We start from the raw sequence: 15,984 nt of genomic DNA on the forward strand, positions 1-15,984 counted from the left end.
AATAAAAATTAACCTTGAAAGAACACATATGCTTTATTACAAAATGTTATGTACATGTGCAGACATAACTAAAGTTTCAGTCTGAAAAGAAGACAAAAAAAATCCCGAGTGTCTAGATGACATCTAGATGCCTAGCTTTAGCTTGATAAGGAAATGTAAATTCTTGCTTTAAGTCTCATAGAACACTCAAACTGTATTCTAACTGGCTTAAGTTAAGGTTATATAAATAAATATTTACCCACAGGGAACAAGTCTTTACAATAGTAAGAAAAACAGCTGGAATTTTTATGGCATTTTAAATACACATTTACTTAATACTTTACTTGTTTAAGAGTTGACTCTAAGCCCTTTTGAAGTTCAGGTCATATTTCCACTTGACTTTTATGAAAACTGATCCAGCACTTCAAATATCAAAGAAAAAAAAACCTGAGGTACAAACATGAATAAGAACAAAATCAGATTTGTAAAGTTAATAAAGCAGTAACTGAAGTTTTCTTGTACTCAAAAAGGTAAAGGGCTGTATTGCAAAATCTCAGGTAGAATGAAGGATCTCTTCTGCCTAACATATTACAGAAATCGGACATTTAGGAAAGAGTTCAGTAAAATGTATTAATTTGTTTAGAGTTCATGCTGCAAATATTCAGTAAATGAGTGCTTAATATTTAAAGGAGCCATTCTGTCTCCTTTCAGGGAGGGGAAGTAACTGTTTGAGTAGAAATGCAAGTAACAGAACAACATCATCAATTAAATATATTTTGTGTTTTAAAAAACTGAATAGCAAAATCTTTATCCTCAACTTCATGAAAGAAAACTTTGAGCTTGCATACATAATTAAATTCCAGAACTATGCATATATATTTATTTTTATAATATGCTAGAATGCTAATTTGAATATAACAACTCCTGTTATTTCTATTATATCACCCTCTTTTTTAAAAGGTGTTCCACAAATTTACCTCATTTTGCACTAAAGGTGTTTGAGGAGGCAATTTTCCCTCCAGAGAAAGAAAACCAAATAGGATATCTCTGCCTCTGACACATACTGCTCTTACAAACTTTAATCCTCAAAAATTCCTACAAATGTGGGTGTGAATCCTTTTAACACAGAAGTAGGTTCAGTGTAACAGTATACATTAGGAAGATGTCACTGCCTTCTCAATTATGTAGCCCCATGATGAAACATTCATTTTGATGATCCCCAAGAGCAATATTCCCCATTTAGTTAATTTTTCTCTCTGGAATCACTTAGTTTTATTTTCTGAATCTTTGGTTTATGTCCTGTTGTGTATATCAGCATTCAAAGTTGAAAAGAAGAAATCAATCTATTTTTCAGGCAATCCACCCCCACTGCAAGAAAAGCTTTGTGTTTTTTTCATGTTCTCTTTCTTTTCCTTTGGATTTGTCTTTTCTTGCTCTTCAAAATTTACCAATTTAAAATTTTTAAGAGTCTAGCTAGTATTAAAATCAAAGTAAAAATTTACAAGTTAAATAAATATATAAATATAGAAATTAAATTAATTAAATATAAATATAGAAATAAAATTCTGATGTAAAAAAAAAGGTTCTTTATCAGGAAAAAATATTAATAGCTTTGTCAGTAAAAATATATATATATATCTTGTTTTTTAACATACCTTACAGGAGAGCACAGCCAGCCATACCAGATCAGGTGAAAGGCCCATTTAACCTAGCACTTCATCTCCATAATGGCAAACAGAAAATGTTTGAGGAAAAGCAGAATAATAGAACAAGTCTACTGTGATGCTTCTCCAGAACTCTATCTGATCCTTTTCTGCAGCAGCATGTTTTAAAATGAGGTGTAATTATTTGTTTACTTAGAAACATGCAGACAACTCTTTTTAAAGTATTTAAATGATCACTGGTATGTTCAAAAATGTAATGTTACATCTTTACAAATTCTTCCAGTCAGTTTATCAGAGATAGTAAGGGTCAATTGTTGCCCTCCATTTTTCCTAACTCAGTAGCAGAAAAACAGTCATTATATCAGTAAGTCACAGGGATGAACAATGTTTATCCCAGCCAGATCTGCAGCACTGACACATACTACTGCATCCTGGAGTTGGATCCACTGAACTGGTTTATCATGCCCAATTCACACAAACTATTTTTTCTTTTAGCTTAAGGGAAAAAAAAAAAATCCCTCAGCATTTTAGCTGTTAACTGTTCTCCACTTTAACAAACTCAGATAGCAGCACTCTACACTGCACTGGTGCAGCCCCGCTCAAGTACTGTGTGCAGTTTTGTGTGCCTCAGTATAAGGACATCAGACTATTAGAGTGTGTCCAGAGGAGGGCGACCAAGACAACGAAGGGCCTTGAGCACAAGACATAGGAGGAAAGGCTGAGCTCACTTGGTTTGTTCAGCCTGGAAATGAGAAGGCTGAGGGGTGCCCTTATGGCAGTCTACACCTTCCCCAAGGAGGGCAGCAGAGGGGGAGGTGCTGATTAACTCTCTCTGGTGACCAGCAATACGACACAAAGAAATGGAACGAAGCTGCATCAGGGGAATTTCAAATTAGGAAAAGGTTTTTCACCAAGAGGGTGGTTGGTCAGTGGAACAGGCTCCCCAGGGAAGTGGTCACACCACCAAGCCTGTCAAGAGTTCACGGAGCGTCTGGGATGATGCTATTAGTCATATGGTTTAGTTTCAGGTTGTCCTGCAAGGAGCAGGGATTTGGACCTGATGACCCTTATGGGTCCCTTCCAACTTGAGATATTCTATGATTCTATACTCTTCATAGCTTTTTGCAGTTCACCAGTTAGCATGCTCTGGCCAAAGCTTTGGATAGTGGTAATGAGTTCCTGAACCATCAGACTGCATGGTAAGACATGGAATACACAGGCTGAAATAAAAGTGATTTGTTTGGGGGTTTTTGGTTTCATTTTCTGTGTTTTGTTTTTTGGGTTTGTTTCTTTTTTAATTAGTCTTACTCACAACATTTCTCAAATTCTAAACTGCTGAAACTTTACGTGTTTATAAGGAATTTCACAAAGAACATGCTTCCACAATTCAAGAATTTTGGAAACTAACTGTAATTTTCAACACATAAATCTTGAATTTTCCAATATTCTTCTTCAAGGAAGTGAAGAGATCAAAAATACTTAGGCATTTAGGACAATGAGATGTAGGCACCTACACAGCGCTGTACTGAACTTCTTAACCCCATCATGCACACTTCTTCATTTTTATTTCTACCCTTCTCCCTCAACCTTAAAAATAAAACCTTAATCATCTATGTCAGTTTTACAGTGATTATTAACTGCAATACTTCTACTCTTTAATACCATATCAGCTTTGTTAAGTCACTTTTTAGCTATTAAGAGATGAAACACTCCCTGTTAAAATAAAACCACCAAAACAGATAAGCAAATTAAGAAACATCCTGATACTGCAATAATCCATGTGGCAGCTGATTTATCAAACGTTTCCTCTGCTATCTGCTGTGCAGCCTGCACGTATGTTCAGTTACTTAAGAAAAAGAGTTCAGAAGAACTCCGCCTGGAGCAGCACGGACTTCTGCAAGACAATTTCTCAGACTATTTTGCGCAGCTCTGCAACCTGAACTGCAGACACAAAGCTTTGAGCTGGTTTATTCAGCTGATAATTGATCGAAGGATATAATATTATAAAATAATTTAATCACTGGCCAGATAATTTTACACAAGTACCTCTACAAGGCAATCACCAAAGATGAAGACACACACAGGAAGCATCCAAGTAACAAAACTTGCCATACAAAGGACAAGATAAGCATGATGGTCTGCAAATAGGCAGCATATCCACCTGAACACAAACAATGACTAACAGGAGGAAACAAAACAGGATATGCAGTATCTAGACAGAGCAGATGAGAATCCCATCCTCTTTTGGAGTGGGACAACAGCATAAAAATAATAGACATTAGCATAGAATATCCAAGAAGAAAGAAAACAAGATCACTTCAGTGCCACCTTCTCTCAAACAGTTCTCAAGTCTATCATCTTAACCTCAGCACCTATGAGCCACCAAAGACCATAAGGCATCAGCACTAACTATAGAGGAGCTCCCTATAGTTAGCTCTATTGTACAGTATACTCACAGCTAACTTAGAATATAATTGTTAAAACAGTTTTGTGTACATTGTGATGATGGTTAATATGAAGAATTGACTACTAGCAAGTCATGTTCTTAATGAATAAATTTAAAACTGGCCCAATTTGTTAATCTTCTGAACATACCCATCTCAACAATCTTCAGTTCCCTGATACTGATATATGTGTTGTGTGTATATTTCTATATACACAAATATCTATATCTATCTATCTGTGTTATCCCATATATGCAGTTGCATAGCAGGTTCTCAAAATCCTGAACAAAAGGATATGCTGCTTAATCATGAAAAGACCAGGAAGCAGAGACATACCTCACAGCAGAGAGGTCAGCAGTAATTGGGAACTTGATTAAAAAAACCATTTAACTGTGTTAAATGCATCTGTTTCCAGGTATGAACTTTGCTGGACTCACTCTCTCTTCACTGCAACACTCCTGATCTGTAGATGGTCCTCTGATTACTGTCTTCAACTCATCACCATAATGAGCCTCAGCTGGAGAAGGCTCTCATCCTTCTCCCAAGAGTGGAAAGGTGTAATGTAACCAGCTCTCAAGCTAGTGATAACAGGAATTTCTCCTTTAGACAACGAAAGCATGTCATTCACATTGGCATTCACAATTTATGATCATTGTAGTCCTTGAACAATAGTTTTAGTGAAGCTCACAAGACCAGAGCTACAGGCAAAAGTGTGGCAAATTTTCCCTTATTCTCTGAGCTATTTCATAATTTAATATTTAAATTATAAGAACATCCCAGAGTAATTAATTACTATTGGAGAGATAATTTGCATGCATCATCATATTTACACATCAAAAAAACCCTAATTTGCTAAAAGAAGTCTTATACAGTGCATTTTGCAACATTACAGGCACTAGAATTAATTAGATCTTGTTTAAAATCCTCAGAGTCTTTTCCTTCACACCTTTTTGAAAAAAAGTTATGCTGTTTTTTGTTTTGTCTTCCACTGGGATGAGGAAAATGCTTCAGCACTTTACAATCATTTCGTAGAGTATAAACTAGCAATAGGTGTCAAATGATGATCTGAATATTTATGATGTGATGTATAGAGAGCCATTTAGAACATTTACATTGCAAATATTTGAAAATAGAAGTCAAAATAGAAATGATGCTATCTAATTAAATAGGTCTTACAATTAATTCAAACTTTGCTTAGCAGTCTGGGAGTCCTCTTTCAAGGCACCTCGATCAGAATAATTGGATTCTGAAGAATATGAGAGAAACTCCTTGGTAAAACCAGTGCTTGAAAGTTTAAAAAGTTGAGACATTCTTATAGGGCTGGTAAGTAAAGTGGCCACTAAAGTATACTCTGCAGAGATCACAGAATCATTCAGGTTGGAAAAGACCCTTGGGATCATCCAGTCCAACCATCAGCCCTACTCTACAAAGTTCTCCCCTACACCATATCCCCCAACATCTCATCTAGATGACCCTTAAACACATCCAGGGATGGTGACTCCACCACCTCCCTGGGCAGCCTATTCCACTGTCTGACCACTCTTTCTGTGAAAATCTTTTTCCTAATGTTCAGTCTGAACCTCCCCTGTTGCAGTTTAAGTCATTCCCTCTTGTTCTGTCACTAATTACCTATGAGAAGAGACCAGCACCAACCTCTCTACAATGTCCTTTCAGGTAGCTCTAGAGAGTGATGAGGTCTCCCCTCAGCCTTCTCTTCCTCAGACTGAACACCCCCAGCTCCTTCAATTTCTCCTCACAGGATTTATTCTCCAGGCTCTTCACCAGCTTCGTTGCCCTCCTCTGCACTCACTCCAGCACCTCGATATCTCTCTCCTATTGAGGTGCCCAATACTCAAGGTGTGGCCTCACCAGTGCAGAGCCCAGGGGGACTATCACCTCCCTACTTCTGCTGGTCACACTATTTCTAATACAAGCCAGGAGGCCATTGGCTTTCTTGGCCACCTGGGCACACTGCTGGCTCATGTTCAGCTGCTTGTTAATTAGAACCCCCAGATCCTTTTCTTCCAGACAACTCTCCAGCCACACCTCCCCAAGCCTGTAGCCATGCATGGAGTTGTTGTGGCCCAAGTGCAGGACCTGGCACTTGGCCTTGTTGAAGCTCATCTCGTTAACGTTGGCCCACTGATCCAATCTATCCAAGTCTCTCTGTAGAGCCTCCCTGTCCTCATGCAGATCGACACTCCCGCTTAACTTGGTGTCATCTGCGAACTTACTGATGATACACTCTATGTCCTTATCAATATCATCAATAAAGATGTTGAACAGAAATGGTCCCAACACCGAGCCCTGAGGAACACCACTTGTGACCTGCCACCAGCTGGATTTAACTCCATTGACCACCACTCTCTGGGACCATCCAGCCAGCCAGTGCTTGATCCAGCAGACCGTTCAATCACCCAGGCCATGGGCAGCCAGTTTTTCTATGAGAATTCTATGGGGAACTGTGTCAAATGCTTTTTGAAAATCCAGGTAGACAATATCCACAGCTTTTCCCTCGTCCAATAGTCGAGATGGAGCAGTTCAAAACATTCTGCCTAAGCAAAGGTCTTGTTTTGCTTAATAGTATAAGTACATTTAACATATAAGTTTGTTTAACAAAATCATAACTATCTGGTGGTTTTGGCATGTGTTTCAAGACAACTGTTAAAAGAACCACTAAAATATACCAGCCCAGTACTCCTGCAGCTTAAGATTTCCGTATGCAAATCTCAAATTAATTAAGAAGCTGTGACCATTCTAACTCTTTCTTGTTAAGCCATTGCGAATTTTTAACATAAATGCCTTTAGAGTTATTGAAATGATGGTTTAAATTAGCTCTGTTTGTGCTGGAAAAATCACAACAACTTTCAACTATTGCAAGGAAGTCATGAATATGTCCCAGAACAGCTGAGTTATACAGAAGGCTACAATTTCTGTTTGCCATACCTATTGCAGTCAGAAACCCTATCCAGGCAAAGACGACTTCTTCCATGTGGTTTAGGGTTAAGGAAAACAAAACTCTCCAGGTCTTGCAAGGAAGCACAAGTAAACAAGAGGAAGAGCCAAATCTGTAAGATCTTGAGGATCTTCCTCAAGGTGCACCCCTATGCTTCCTTACATACTTTATTTCTTGTCTTTGGCCTTCACTCACAATCCCCCTACCCATTATTCACTGCTTGCTGTGGACATTGGTAAGCAAGGTTGCGGGTGACCTTGACACATGTGGCTCTGTGGCAAACGGCACAGGTGAGCACACTCCCTTGACAATCTGTATGTCACCACCATATAGCGTTGATGACCACAGAACTCACAGAAGATAGGAAATGGGGGACCTTGAGAAGCCCTTTCTGTGCCATTATGTTGAGGAAGAAACCATATCTATAATGTCCCTGATAGATGCTTTTTTGTTTGTCACTACACCTTCATTTGAAATTTTCCGGTAATTAAAACTACACCTCCCTCCTCACTAACATATGAAGAAAAAGAAAGATTGAAATGTTGCAAGCTCTCCTGTGACAGGTGCATGGTACCTCACATAATGAACGTTGTGGTAAAATGTGGTTTTTTTAGTCCCTAAGAAAAAAAAAAAAAAAAAAAAAAAAAACACACACCCCCAAACAACCCAAAAAACAACTGTAAACTGTACTTCTTTTCCTCCTCTCAGCCCCCATTCTGTTTTCATTTAAGTGTGCTGTGCTTTCAAAGCTACTATCAGTAGCCTGGGCTCTCTTTCCCTGCACTTTCAAGCTTTGCCCTCAAAAAAACTGGATACTAGTCCACTTATCTTTGAACATAGAACAGATGATGCCAAGTTACCTAGACACCTTTGAAAAATTTACTCTTGCCACATTTTTTTTAAACTTCCTACCATTATAGTTTATTTACTTTTATCTGCAAGAATCGAGGCTCCCTCTAACTCAAGCATGGCAGACTCCTCCTTACTCCCGCCCCACTTTCTATCCAGAGCTGCACTCAGCTCAAAATTTATGGATTTTCTTCTCATTTTCACTTTGATTCATCTTTATAGAAATAATTAACAACAATTTACAGGGGAAATTAAATTGCAGTAATTGAAAACTGGGTATGGAAACCTGGAAAGTGTAAGACTCCAAAACTTTTTCCTTTTTTATTTTTTTTTTTTAAAAAAAAAAAAAAACACACAACTTTTTTCCCCCTCATGACATAGTATCATGGAAAAGACATAAAATAAATAATAAGGAATTTACCAAGACTTAAATAGGCTTCCTAAAACCATCTCAAGTTAATACAATTTTTAAAAAATCACAGGCATATATTTATAAACACTTTAAATCACTCCAATATTCTATTTTCCTTTCATAGTGTTAGTCACAGCTAAATACTGCATTAAATAATTACATGGTTTGGGCAAAAAAGAATTTGACATAATCACCAGTGCATATATTAACATTCTAATTTTACAGTTTTGTGTAGGGTATATGCAGTATTACAGTTATAAATTAATTATGCAATGGTTCATCCTTTGTGTGCTAACTACCTTCACAAGTAATCAGCCAAGAAAACAGAAAAAAACATTATGCAAAAAATTCATTTCACACACTATTCTTTGATCTCTTTAATATGTTGCACATTCATTAACTCTTGATTATATTTTCATGATTATATTCTGTGTGTAGCTAAAAACAAATCCAGGTTCCTTTAGGCAAACATTTGTAATCTAAGAAAGTCAATGTCTATAAACATAATCAATCTTATGCATGAAATTCTAACACACACCCTCCCCTAAAAAAGAAAAAAATCCACAATCTAAACCCCCTAAAGTAACAAAACTTTTGGCCTATTTCATTGAAAATTGTTATTCCATTCTAATGGAAAACAGAAAATAATTGAGTGCTTCCACCAGATAGCATGATGGCTGAAAGCTCTTCTCATACCTTGGGCAGATTGGACCAGCTTCTTCAAGGAAAGTAGTACTGGGTGAAGTTGCCCCTGTATCTCTATGAAACTGCTCAATTTAGGTTTGCGTAGAATTTTTTTATTATTATTTTAGAAAATTTAAGCATCTTCCAGATATAAAGCAATGGGGGGTGGGGTGGGGTGTGTTCTATTAGCTTTTTATTTTGGAGATGTTTGCTTCAACAGTAATTCTTCTGCATGTTGGTTTTGCAATTGAAATAAGTACTCCTTTATATTAGAATTCTCAATATAACAGGAGAAACAGCATATCATAATACTGTCATAAGTATATATGCAAATTCAATTAAGAATATTCTTAAGGGATATCTGAAAATATCTCACATGAGGACAAAAACTGGCAAATTATTCAAGTCTACATTAAGCATCTGGAGTTCTAGAAAAAAATGTTTTCCATGGTTAAGATTCTAGCTACCTACATTTCTTCAGCTTCTTTGTAACCACTTGCTAATTTCCTTGCAAGTGTTGTACATTTTTCACAAGTCTTCACTCATACAGCGTTTTGGGAGATATTTGCAAAATTTCAGGGCTTTCGGATGAAAAAATATACGAACAACATATTGAACAACAGATTTTGCTGACACAAAGTTTAGCTATTAGAGAAGTTTCTTCTTACATACATATTTATTTTCAATAGTTGTGCTCAATGAGAATAACTGCTTTGAGAAGATTAACTTATTAAAAAGAACAGTGGACCTTGCAAGAATTTACCCCCTTTAAAGCAAAAAAACCCCAAACAACCAACCAACAAAAAAAAAACCCAACAAAAAAAACCCAGGAAACAACCACAAACACACAAATAACCCCACCCACCCAGAACTTTTAAACAACTGAATGTACGTCCCAACCATCCAAACTACCATTCACACTTGTGTAAACTTTACTCTTTACTTCAACAAATGCACTAAAATCAGAGGTATCTTTGGTATTTTTTTGCCCAGAGGATGAAGGTAGGTAGAAGAAGGAACCAGCATCTCTAAGGAGTAACCTTTTAAGGAGATAAGAGTTTGTCACAAATAGTTTTCTCATATGGCTCTTACTGTTAGAAACAAATTCGACATCAGTCTTTTCATGCAGCAAGTTAATGTCCAACAAATAAAGGACCAAAGAAAAGTCTCAGTGTTTCTTGAATGCCTTGTACTGCCAGAGTTAAAAACTGAACTATGTGCCATCTGGACTGTGATCTTGCAGAGATTTTCTCATTCACATTGTGCAGAACTGTACTGCAGCCACCTTCCAGAAGGAAGAGAGAAAACAGCACACCTTCCCCCATATGTCACTATCCATGCTGCTAACAGGTCTAGCCTATAGTGTGCCTAATAGGACTGACAGTAAAATCCTAATTTACTTAATAACTTGAATGAACATTCCACTAATGTATTCTGTCAAAACTATATTTCACATATGATTGACAATTATTAGCCATTATCTACCCCAAGCATTATTTTAGATAAATATAAGGATTCTGAAGTTAATTGGACAAAATGTAGATCCTGTAATCCATACTATTCACCTCATTAGTGTTAATCCTTTCCCCAATCCTCTGATTTAATTGCAAATGTTTGGTTCAGTAAAGCTAATATCCTTTTTGTCATTGTTGTTCAGTTAAAATCAACACAACTCTGCGAAAGATATAGATTACCAATAAAGGTTTATCCTTTTATAATTACTTTAAAGCTCATAGCAGGCAAACAAAAGTCATTATTATGCAGGCTAAACAAAATGACAAAGGATTTTCTGATGCTGAATATTCAACAAATCAATGCAGGTAAATTGTCTTCATAAACACACTACAAGAGTTTATAATTTTAAGGCATTTTGGAGCAGCATTTAGAAGTTTCCACTGGTCAGAATATTGCTCAAGTGCAAATGTGAACAGCTTTGAAAATCTTACAGCTAAATACATTTTTCCAACTATTTCAAAAGCCACAGTTTTCAAAGAGACTAAGTCAAAATTAAAATCTTAACTTCTGAACCTGTGACATCTTTTGAATTTCTATTTATGATCTTAATAAACCTTGTAATAGTTTTACAGATACAATATTTAATACCTCACTTCTTAATCTGATTTGTGATACTCTGAACATGTAAAATCACAGAATTAACTCAACTGGTCACCTAATCCATTATGAAAGCTGTTCCCATTAGGTGAACTCTACTGGGAATAAGAGATTGCTCTAATAGTACAATTAATCACCCGCAGATAATTTTTTTGAAAGTGTTACAGCTCTAACCACATAACTCCATTCTATTAAGTCCTGAAACAAATACAAAACAAAAAAGATTATATTTTTATTCTATTTATTTATGATATGGTCCCATGTACTGCCAGCATGAAAATGAAAGGTACACTAATACATGGGAGATAATGAAATGAAAAACCACTGCTCAAGGATGTTTACAATGGAAAGCAAATAATATTATAGATTCCAATTTTCTCTTAGGTTACTGATATTTTCCTGACAGTAGCTATTTCTATGACAAAGATATTTTTTTTAGAAAAAGTTTCCTATGGATTGAATATTGTACAAAAACCTCAGAACCTTACTTTTAAAATCTGCAGATACTATTATTGTACTCTCAGCAAGTAGCACAGCTTGCACTGAGGTCAGAACATACTTGCTGGCCAAGAAGATTGTTGTTTTCCAAATCCTATCAAGGAAATAGCAACAATTTAGCAACAATACTGAAAACTAGGTATTAATCTCAGTGATATGATTTGTTAATCTCATTTTATATGATACTGTAAAGTGCACAAAGTGTGCTTGGCCCAGTAAGACATACTTATGCTGGAAACTACAGTTATGCCAATTCATTTAGCCTATCCTCAAAATTCCACACAGGCAGAAAACTTTATTTTCAGGATCATATGCTACCTCAGCTCTCTGTTTACTCTTCTCAAGATAAATACCAGCATGGCTGAAGATGTGAGAATTTACTCTCATACCTCATGTGATAAAAAACATGCTACTATGGGAGGGGAGAGAGAAATTAAATCAAAAGGGTTTTGTGAAATAAAAATCAGAGGAGCCATTGCTAAAAAATATACCACTGTTATCTGAAATATATGGTCAAAGAGCATTGCACAAAAAACAAAAACTGGACATACTACTCTATTCAGATATGAAGTAAACATCTGAAAAGAGACACAGCTTGGAGGGGATTGCACTTCCATAACCTGCTGGTGGTATAGTATTTCTTGGTCCATTTGAGGCCATTTACATTGCTTCCCATCGGTGATGTGACTTGAGCAGACAGAAGACCAGGAAACCTGAAATCATATAGCATTTTGCCCATAGGAAGTTAAAGATACATTACAGCTGTGTTGGTATTTGAACTCCAGAAGCAAACCTCAAGTGTGAAGCGATGTTTTCAGAGTGATTACTCTGAGTATGTACTATCCTAAAGGTTTTATTCAGACATGACTCCTACACTAACTCCAAAGGACATGTTTACCAAGTGAAGACACAGGTTCTGATTCTACTCAGTCGAGGAACTTCACATGTATGAGCAATGTAATGAATGCAAAGAGACTGTTCACACATATACAGTGACTCAGGCACTCTGTGACATTACAACAGTTGTTCACAATCATGAAGGATAAAGCCACCACACAAAGTATTTTGAGGTTTTACTAGATAAAGTTTTGTTTTGCCAGCATAGTAAATGTCACATCAAGCACAGACTTTGCTGTGGAGAGCTAAGCAAGGGAACTAACAAAATACAGCCAGCATACTTGGGCTGACACTGCAGTTCCAGAGGAGCTACACAAGGCACTAGTAAAATGAAATACACAGCTGAGTCATTATTTTCATGTATATATATCAATAAAGAGAATCCTCTTGCAACTTACAGTGAGACAGGTATGTTCTGAAGCATCTGAGTTCCAGATCAAATGTGAAACCTGGGTATTTTTCTTTGATTTACTGAATTGAATTTGCTCATATTCAGTTGAATATTCTTGATAAATAAAGGGGTTTCTACTTAATCACTGTTGAAATATAATTGAACTTAGCAAAGCACATTCACAACACAGAAAAGTTAAGCAACATTCAGTGTAAAAGATAACTTTCCACTAGATATGTGAAAAAAATATCTTGAGAGTTAACAGCAAACAAACCTCAATTTACTATCAGAATGGTGCTTTGATAATGTATGTATATTGGAAATTATGCAATCTTATGAGAACAGCTATTGTATTTTGAAAATCATTAATGCTTAAATCATCCCAGCTTAAACATTATCCAGAAAGCTATGCCCTGAATGTTATTGCTGAACAAAAGGGACAGAGCACTAAGTCAGCTCCAGTTCCCACATCTCAGAACTTCATATCTCATCACTTGCACCGGCTGACTTCATCAGAGAAGTCCTCACTGCAGAAAGTGATATTGGACTCATCAGAAGCGCTTCCAGTGAAGAACTGGGCAAAATCCCAGCCTGTTACATTCTCTGTTGCTCTCTTGTCATATTCATTCTCCTAGTCCGATCTCTTCCTTTCCATGTGTGGGGTAACTGCCACATGAGAGTTTACTAATTCAGCTAATGGAGGACGTGCTGTTTGTTGCACTGACAGCCCAGGATACTCTCTTTGAATTAAAAAAAAAAAGCACTCTTGGCAAAGGGTAACCATCGCATCAGGGATCAGATCACTTGAATAATAGTCAGCCGCTCTGGATGGCGATTGGAGTCTCCATTGCAAAAGTCCTTGCAAATGTTAAACAGTGAGATGCCCTAAACTGCTGTTCTGCTCAGCTCTGCAGGTAGCTGATGGTCCTCAGGACCACTCCAGCCCATCTACAGTATGTCACTATTGATCATCCTAAACTACACACAAAATCTCTCCTGTCTTAGCCACACACAAAAGACTGCCCCAAACTACTTTTGCATCTACCGTAACAGTTTCTACTGATTCAAGTACTCTGTGTACAGCTCAACCTATTTCGCAGCAGGAACGGCCTAGCACCAGATTCTCCACCCACAATATTAATCAACACATTGAAACATAGGCATTGGTCTAGACACTGCAGAAGCTGCCTGTGGGAATCTTCAGGACAGTCCAAAAGTCCCACCTGGAGACTGCTTGCAACAATTAGTCAAATACCTAGTTGTGAAGGTGGCTGGGCTGGGTCACTCACCTGGTCTCAGGTCAGTCCATTACCTCCTTCTGGGCACAGTTGGGGGGTTCCTGCACTGCCCAGGGAGTTAATGACACTGGGTGTGCACACAGCCACAATCCCGACAACCAGCTACATCACAATTATAAGACAAGTTTGAGTTTCATACTTCTTAAATTCCATAGCTCTTCCCACATGTCATCTTCTGCTCCTCTATATCACAAATTTTTTCAGCAGATCAGAAAATTCTCACCTGCAGTCTTCAGAGTTGCACAATGCAGAAAAGCTTTGCATGGTGCCTTGTGATACAACACCAACTGCTTGCCAAGGACACCTTGCTACAAAAGCCCCAGTAACATGAATCTCTCCCAAAAGGGTTTTTGGTGGCTTTTTTGTTTTGTTTTTTAGCAGTATTTGTGAAATGCAGGAACAGCCTTGTTTCAGAGTTCTGGTAACAGATGCATCGAGGGAAATTCTTTTGACAAAACATGGCAGCCATATCTCAAAGACACTTAAGTGAAAGTGATGTGATAGATAGTACATGACACTTACTAACCACACAATCTCAAGGACACCCTCTCTCTATATTCTTTAAAAATGTTTCTTATCCCCCATATCCTTGAGACACCATAGCTTTTCTCATCCATAAATTTGGACTGTACTTTAAGAGATTGTGTGTTCACTGGAGAAAGTTTACAGTTTAGATTGGTCACATTGGCTGTGCTTCTTTTAAGGAGACTTTTCATTATGTTTTAAGTGACAGCTGATGGCAAAGAGCTTTTTAATTAAAATAAGAAAGAGCTTTCAGTGTATGTTACCGTATGTAATTATGGCTGATGAAACTCACATCTTGATTTTGCATCTGTTTGATTGAGAATACAACAGAAATTATGAAGTACTGAGCTTTTAGGCATCACACTGACTCTCCTACTTAATAAGTCTCAAGGGATTTAGTGCACTCCAGCAAAGGTCAAACTAGCTTGCACTGTGTGGAAGTACAATGAAATCCACTCTTCGGGTCATATAATGAGATCTTTCATAAATATTTTTCCTGAGCCGATCAGAAAACTTTTATTTTTCTTCCCATAAGGAATCTAACAGAAAAATCTCTCTTTTAAATACTTTGACTGAAAATAAACCCTACTGGGAAAGACAAAAATATTTTGTTTAAAAAAAAAACATTTCAGAGCAATTATTTCATTCTTCGAATGAAATCTGCATGTTAATTCATTTAGCATTTGACTACAGTGTATCACACGACACCCCCACTTTCAAATCCAACCTCTATTGTGCATGCTACGTGCTGTTCTCTGCGCTCAAAGGAACAACCAGACAGCCCTGATGACAACTGGCATTGCAGACATCACTGGCCCAGAGAAAGCTGTTTGATACCCTGAACAACTGAATTACAAGATTTCTTATTCCCCTTTAAAGATGGCCTAGTCAGTGGAAAATAAATTCTCAATGAGCAGTGTTCAAGTAGAACAGGCTGGAGTTTTCCGGTCACTGCTTTAATTAAAAAAAACCAAAAACCAAAAAACAAAAAACAACAAAAAAAACCCACCAAAAAACCCACAAAAAAAAAAAAAAAAAACAAAAAAAAAAAACAAACAGGATACCAGTCACACAACTATCTTGCAGGTATCTTCCAACACTTAAGAAAACACACCGGATACAACTCTGCTCCACACGATCAGCAGTACGCAACTTCAGTGTGCTGGAACTAACATTTCATTCACATGACAGATCCATGCCCAGCCACTCCTTGGGGCAGTTACACAGTCTTCTGAAAAATTCCAGCAGCCTATGACTTGTGCTCCAGGCTAAGTT

This window comes from Strix aluco, chromosome 8 (genome assembly GCF_031877795.1).
Source record: "Strix aluco isolate bStrAlu1 chromosome 8, bStrAlu1.hap1, whole genome shotgun sequence".
Lineage (NCBI taxonomy): Eukaryota > Metazoa > Chordata > Aves > Strigiformes > Strigidae > Strix > Strix aluco.